Source organism: Filicampus tigris, chromosome 6, assembly GCF_054856515.1.
Source record: "Filicampus tigris isolate MCC_2025a chromosome 6, RoL_Ftig_1.0, whole genome shotgun sequence".
In the NCBI taxonomy this organism is placed as follows: Eukaryota; Metazoa; Chordata; class Actinopteri; order Syngnathiformes; family Syngnathidae; genus Filicampus; species Filicampus tigris.
This window is the reverse complement of record NC_141222.1, coordinates 20,022,407-20,030,026: the sequence shown is the minus strand read 5'-3', so window position 1 is coordinate 20,030,026 and position 7,620 is coordinate 20,022,407. Positions and strand designations below refer to the sequence as shown.

Sequence of the window (7,620 nt, the reverse complement as noted above, 5' to 3'; positions counted from 1 at the left end):
CAAAGTCACTCATTGTCATTGTGATGAGTAACATCGAGTTTAAGTAAATTCCAGTTTTAGGTGATTGTTATGACTTGAGTGAGTCTCAGTGACAAAAAAAATGACCGTTCAATATCCGTTTTTTTTTTTAGTTAGTTGAAAAAAAACAGTGCAAATTATTGTTAGTTTGCATTTATTTGTTCTCTACACTTCTGTGCCTTCCTGCACTACCCAACTGTACATTTTAGCCACTTTAAATGATAGATCATTTATGCATTCAAATTAGATAAATAATAAGTAAACAAACAACAAATAAATGCTATCATCGGACAGTGTCACATGCAGTCAATCATTAGCCCCATTGAAATACATATTTCAAGGTGTATTAACTCATAGCATGTAAAAAATAAAATCAAACAACATACCCTTTCAATGTTCTATTTAAGGTGGAAAATAAATTCAGTTTCAATGTTTCCGGTTACTTCCGTCAGCGTGCGTTCAGTTGTCAAATAGTGACGGTGTGAATGTGAGAGCACTGGCTGATGAGCAGTTTCCTGGCCAGGAAACCTTTTTTTTTTTTAATCCCGTAAAGATTAGAATGAATTATATTATATAAAACAGGGAACTCCTTTACTTGTACAGCACGTCTCCACCCTGAGATGTTTAATGGGGTTATCATGCATAATATCATTTTATTGTAAGAGTTGTACTGAGTCGACTAGTCATTTATTTGAACAAAGTTACGCTGCTCGCTTGCTCGATCTGAGTATGGCACACGGCCGCCGAGTCATTTATTTGAACAAAGTTATGCTGCTCGCTTGCTCGATCTGAGTATGGCACACGGCCGCCGGGCCAGCACGCATGCGCCGTTGGATTAGCTGCTTCTTCTTCGTCGGTTTAGCGGCTTCTTCTTCGTATTCGGAGGCGGATGCGCGCTGTCTGCGTCACGCTCCATGCTGCGATAGGGTTTGTTTTCTTTTTTTTTCTATCGAACGTTTTGTCAAAGGCATTTTCTATTGATATCGATCACTTGCCAATCGCCATACGTATTGACAACGAATTATCGGTCCAGCCCTAATGCGTGTGCATTTTATTTCATGAAAGCCGGACTGTGGATGGCATGATAAACAACAACTTCCCGGCTATGTGCGCTGTGCAGCCAAGGTAAGTACAGTATCTCATCCCATGAGTTGAAAAGTTACAATGGCACACACGTGTCATGTTATGGGCACCCGTCGTATCAACCTGGCTACCCCACTGAGGGAAATGTTTGACAATACCACTGAAAGTGTCCCTTTTTTAAAGGTAAACCTTTTGTAAACAATGAACTATTTTACACAGCTTGTATAACAAACTTTAAACAGGAAGTGGGTTTACTATTTGGGCAAAAAAAATAAATAATTTATGATAATGGGTTACAGAAGCGTAAGGATTTATAAAGTGTTTTATTAGTCAATAAACCATTAATTGTGAAATGGTACCCTAAGAGTGAAAAGACATTCACATTTTACAATCTAGTCCTTCTAAAGTATTAATAAACTTTCCATGAATCTATTTTAAACCCTTCATAAGGATATCCTTATGTTAAAGCGGGTGCCTTATTTTTACTTTCTAGCACTACACAAACAGGTCGTTGGTGTTTAATAGATTTGGCTGCCATGCCGTTGGGGGGGGGGGGGGTGATGAGAAAGAGAGAGAGTGAGAGCGCCATCAATTTATCTGCTGCTTAACTGCTCGAGTCTCACCTCCGCAAACTCATTTTAGTATCTCCTCTCCAATCTGAAAAGCTATCATCTCTCTAATCTTGGCCTTTCATTTCGCCGGAGGGAGGGGGGAGCGGAGAGTGGAGTGGGGGGTTGGGGGGGGGCGTTGGGTTCACATCAATCCCCGATTTCGGAGATGATCTGTTAGCCCGGCGTAAATGTTTATAACACGAGGCCAATCTCCAGGGTTTATCCATCAATGCACATCCAGTCACACACTTCCCTTTTTCCCCCCTTTATTTTCAATGTCTTCCCCTCCCGCTCGGTCTCTCTCCAGGGCATTTACAGGGATGTGGAAGCTGTTATTGGACAGGTCAGTGGAGTGGAACTGTCAGATAATAGGCCAGTTACCGCGGCAGCACATGAATGAGGGATGGAGACAGAGGCGGCGGGAGCGCTCCACTTGCTCCTTAATCAGGAGGCAAACGGGGAAATCTGGAGAGTTTAGGCTCCCGGATGAAATGGATCGAGAGGTGGGGCGATAACATGGGTGAGGGAGTGGAAGGGGGCAGGGTTGTCGGCAGGTGAAAGGTAAGCAAGACAATGTGGTGTGTGTGATGGTGGTGGGGAGGTGGGGTGGTCGTGAATGATTGTGGACAAAGACGAAGACAGCGAGGAAGTTTATTAGCGTTCCCGTGGAGCCGAATGTTTATTTGTAAATGCCAACTTCATTCACCCAGAGTGCAACAGGAGCGAGCAGCCACCCCAAGGTCATGCTAAGCAGACTGTGAATAAAGAGAGGATCACACTTGATCTAATGTATCCTCTCTTCTTGCAGTCCATCCTTGCCACATCCCGTCTTACTGGTTTTCCAGCATCCTCACCACCTCTGCTGCCTTGTTTCCTACTTGCACATCCCTCCATCCTTTCCCTCTTCCTTCCTCCCTCTATCCTTGTATTACCCGGAATCCCTCTCTCCCTTTCATTCATTCATTCAAGGGCTGCAACTAACGATTCCAGTAAATCCTCCTCCATCACAGAGGTTACGTTCCAGAACACTCCTGCAATAAGTGAAAACCGCAATATAGAAATACACCTTAGGCATGTTATCACAGCTTTTACGGCACTTAAGAGCTTTAAACACACTTTTAAAAGAATAATATAATATATTGAGGGAACAAGATCAATGAATAACACAAAAATGTTGTACCATCAATGCAACAGTGTGTACTCACGATGACGATGATGATGATTTACAGTTTATTTACAGCAAAATATAAGGGGGGGGGGGCAACAACCCAGACTGAGCTCATAAAAGGGGAGCACAGTATGGATTGGAAAAAAATAAATAAATCAGCAAACAGGCATAAATCAATACACAACACACAGACTGGCACATGTGGAGGTGGGGTGGAAAGTGTCAGGGGGGACATTACAGTCCAGGGCACCACCACATCCCATCCTGCAGATGTGCCATAATAGACCCCCGACCCCAATGAGGACAAGCACGATTAAAAAAAAAAAAAAAAATGGATGTCTGGCCTTCAATCAAATGCATTGGTTGCAATTGTAACCAAAATTATTTCAAGAGATGACCCACTCAAAGATGAACTGCTTGTCCACGACTCAACAGTATGTGGCCATTTATTCGAAATTGGGGAGCATAACATTGAGTGATGTTCTATATATAAACTGGTCATTGCGTGTTAGAATGCCTACACACTCTGTGGTGTCACTGTTTGGAATGATCGGAGGGGGGGGGGGAATCCTAAGATAGATATTTTCCTTGCTGCACACATGACTCGACGTGCTATTGTAGCAATCACAGATTCTTTTGATGTCTGCACTTGAATGAAGCTCTCAGCAGGGGCTGTTCTTCAAACTACTAATCTTTCAAAGGTGCTGTAGAGGGAGAAGAAAAGGAGGGAGCAGAAAAAGAGGATGAGGGGAGGAGTGAGAGAAGGAACGGAGCGAAAGAGGAGGTCACAAATTGGAAAATGAACGAGGAGGAAAAGTGATAAGAACTCCTGCTTTTGAACTTGAAGAGCTTAATTTGAAATGTCAGGGCTACTCCTCTTCCTCCTCCTCTTCTTCCTCACCTTCCTGCTCTTTTCTCCCCCCCCCCCTTCCCCTCTCTCTCTCAAAAGTCCCCGCTGTACGGTCGTGAGGATTAAAATAATTAAACAGGCTCTGTTTTAATTAAGACAATAAAGCCGCCGGTCTCCGGGTGAGCCCGGAGAGAGATGGCAGCGAGGCGGCAGAGGGCAGCTCGATAAAGAGCTCTAACGAGAGAGGCGGGATGATAGGTGCTGTGGAGGGACACACTTGATTGGCTTATCTGTCTGGTCTATTGCTGGACTGTGTTGCTCCTTCATGCTCCCAAATACAATGGAATTTTGGAAATGTTCTGTCATCATGCGTAAAGTCAAACAACATGGTGGGCGAGTGGTTAGCAATGTCTTTCTTTCAGATTTAGGTTCGCGGTTCGAATCTTGGCTCCGGCCTTCTTGTGAGGCGTTTGCATGCCCTCCCTGTGCTTGCGTGCTTTTTCTCTGATTTCCTCCTACATTCTAAAAACATCCTCTCTAGGTTCACTAAAGGTCTAAATTGTCCATAGGGGAAATCAACCCAAACATATTTTTTTCAAGAATATGTTCTATTCAGAGGGCGGCACGTGGTCGACTGGTTAGCACGTCCGCCTCATAGTTCAGAAGGTTGTGGGTTCGATTCCGGCCCCGACCTTCCTAGGTGGAGTTTGCATGTTCTGTTGCGTGGGTTTTTTCCGGGTACTCCGGTTTCCCCCCACATTCCAAAAACATGCATGGTAGGTTAATTGATCGCTTTAAATTGCCCCTAGGTGTGATTGTGAGTGCGGTTTGTTTGTCTCTGTGTGCCCTGCGATTGACTGGCAACCAGTTCAGGGTGTCCCCCGCCTACTGCCCAAAGACAGCTGTAGCACTCCCCGCAACCTTCGTGAGGATAAGCGGTGTAGATAATGGATGGATGTTCTATTCAGGCCCACAAGTTGAAACAAGGCATTCTGATGAATATTGCGTTTGTGGAATAAGAGTTAATCCACCTGTTTTTAGCCTTCTCAGGGGGCGGCCTGTCAATTCAACTGAAAATGACATCACATCTGCTCAGGGCTCAGGTAGCGACCAATCACGGCTCAGCTTCAGAAAACAGGTCAGCCGTGATTGGTCAAAATGGCGGCCCCCTGAGATTACTAAAAACGGGTGGATTAACTCTTATTCCAAAAACGCAATATTTATCAGAATGCCGTTTCAACTAGTGGGCTTGCGTAGAACGTACTCTTGAAAAAAAATCTGTTTGGGTTGACTTCCACTTTAAGTGATCTATTTTCATGTCCAGTGCAAGTCTGGCGCGAGGTGCAGTATAAACCTGCACAGGGGCGGCTAGACCAAGTTTTGGTAAGTTTGCAGACCCATGCAAATCGATGCAGAATGGCGCTTTTTGAAAAGGACATTTTGTGCCGTTGTGGGCGTGAACACAGCCGAATTGTTAATCAATCAAAGCGGCTCCTCCTATTCCCTTCCCACACACAAGAGCTGTGCTGATAGTCCTTGACATGGCGAAGAAGACACTGGTTTGCTTGAGTCCTACGGCAGGTCGAGATGTGCAAAGTACGTTTACAGTGCTCAGCGTAAATGAGTACACCCCTTTGATAAGCAACATTTTAAACAATATCTCAATCAACACAAAAACAAATGGCGAAATTCTGCCACGACCATGTTTAATACATCTGTTTATACAATTATACAAACATTTTGTCCCGTCAATCATTTTCCATCGGTTCAAGAATGACCTCTTTTAGAGACTGGATGCTGGATGGAGAGTGATGCTCAACTTGTCTCCTCAGAAGTCTCCATAGGTGTTAAATAGGGTTCACATCAGGAGTCATACTGGGCCACAGAATCACATTTAACCTGTTCTTCTTCAGAAATCCCACAGTGGCCTTAGATTTGTGCATAGAATCGTTGTCATGTTGGAAAAGTGCACGACGACCAAGGGCATGGAATGATGGCAGCATCTTGTCTTTGAGTATGGAGCAATGCATCTGTGAGTTTCTTATGCCATTAATGAAATGCAGCTCCCCGACACTAGCAGTACTCTTGCAACCCCAAATGAGGACACTGCCACCACCATGTTTCACTGTAGGCATCATGCATTTGTCCTTGTATTCCTCACCTTTGCGATGCCATCCAGTTTTGAAGCCATTCGTTGCAGAAACATTTATCTTGGTCTCCTCACTGAAGACTGTAGAGTCCCAGTGGTCTTCATCTTTTGTCAACATGTGCCCTGGCAAACTCTCGGGGCACTTTTTTATGCCTGGGCTTAATAAGAGGCTTCCTTGGTTCACGGTACCCATGCATGCCATTCCTCTGCAGTGTATGCCATATTGTGTCACGGGAAACCGTCACCCCAATTTGGCTTTCTACTGACTTGGATAACTGCAGTGAACTTGCACGGCAATTTTCTTCAACCCTTCTCATCATAAGACACTATTGGCGAGGTGTTAACTTGCGTTGATGACCTTGATGTCTCTGAGAGATGGTAGCACTTTTATCTTTTAAAAATGTTTTGACAACTTTTACTACAATGAAAAAATGAATTATTTTCTTTCACAGGTCTTGTGACATTTCTCTTCCATGTGGTGCCATTGCTACCAACATGAAATGGGAAAGGGTTTTCTTTAAGTAACACCCATTTATAGTCAACTGTCTGCTTGACACCTGTGTAATAAATAATTAGACGCATTTGTGGACATTTGTAGTCAAAAATCTAGCTTTGCTCCGTAGTCTTTCAGTCGGGTGTACTCATTTTTGCATCACCCTAATTTAAATAAAGATGAAAAAGTTGTTCTCTAAGTTACACACATGTTATTCAAATTTAGTCTTGTCATCATATTGGAAATTGTTTTTGTTTTCATTGACATTTTGTGTAGAATGTTATTTTCCGAAGGGGGTGTACTCATTTATGCTGAGCACTGTATATGAAACTGCATGTAGACCTCCACCTCCACGGGTAGAAGACAAAAAGTTGGCTATAGGGAGATCACTAATCTGTGAAGTGGCCACTTGGCGACACATGGACACGTTTAGTCCAGGTGGAAGTTGGTCTCCAAGTACAGACTTTACAGATCTGTGATTTTCCTATAGCCAGCTTTATATCCTCCGTCCGTGGAGATCTGCTTGCATTCCCTATAAACATACTTTGGCGCCTCCACTTGCCACAGGACTCAAGCGAATCGCTGTCTTCTTCCGCCATGTCAAGGACCATCCGAGCGTCTCTCGTGCGCCGTTTCAAGGGAATGACCCCTTCAGTTGCTGATGAAGAAAGTCGGCAGTGTTCAAGCAAACAATGGCGCAAAACACCCTGCGCAGATTTACACTACATCTTGCGCCAGACTTACACTGGACGCGAAAATAGAGCCCAAGACTTTAAAGGTTGTGGGTGTGGCCCAAGCCCGTGTAAAGCATCTTCTGTTTTTCTCTGAACACGTGCATTGTCGTACGTGCTTTATGTCCCCCGCCCCTGCCTTCTAATGAAATATTTATTTATTTCCCCCTAGCAAGGGCGCCGAGTGGCAAAGAAACCCAAATGAAATGTCATATCTCATTCTGTGTCCCCGCCAGGAGGGGCGTCGTTGGCACAAAACGAGGAGGAGGAGGCGGAAGGTGTACGTGTGTGCGTGCATGTGTGTTTTGGAGTTGCTACTCAATTATATCAGGCGGAGGATTCCGAGGGGAGTGATTAGATGAGGACAACGACGGAGGGGGAGCAGAGTTTGGGGGGGGGGGGGTAGCAAGTTGCATCATCTGATGTGGGAACTCAATTGTTTAACACACACATACAGTCGTGATTCCTCAATGTTTCATGCAGCACATGAAGACATTCCGTGGGGATATGCCACAGT

The 7,620-nt window shown here is 44.4% G+C and overlaps 1 long non-coding RNA gene across 3 annotated transcripts in view; it reads left to right on the top strand.

Moving 5' to 3' along the window:
• The first annotated feature begins 573 nt into the window (after positions 1-573).
• LOC147146154 (uncharacterized) overlaps positions 574-7,620 on the top strand; it is a 43,652-nt gene continuing 36,605 nt past the window's right edge. For all 3 annotated transcript variants that reach the window (XR_015087069.1, XR_015087070.1, XR_015087068.1), the window contains exons 1-2: positions 574-945; positions 1,084-1,143. This is a non-coding gene — a long non-coding RNA (uncharacterized LOC147146154). The remainder of the gene's footprint in view (positions 946-1,083; positions 1,144-7,620) is intronic.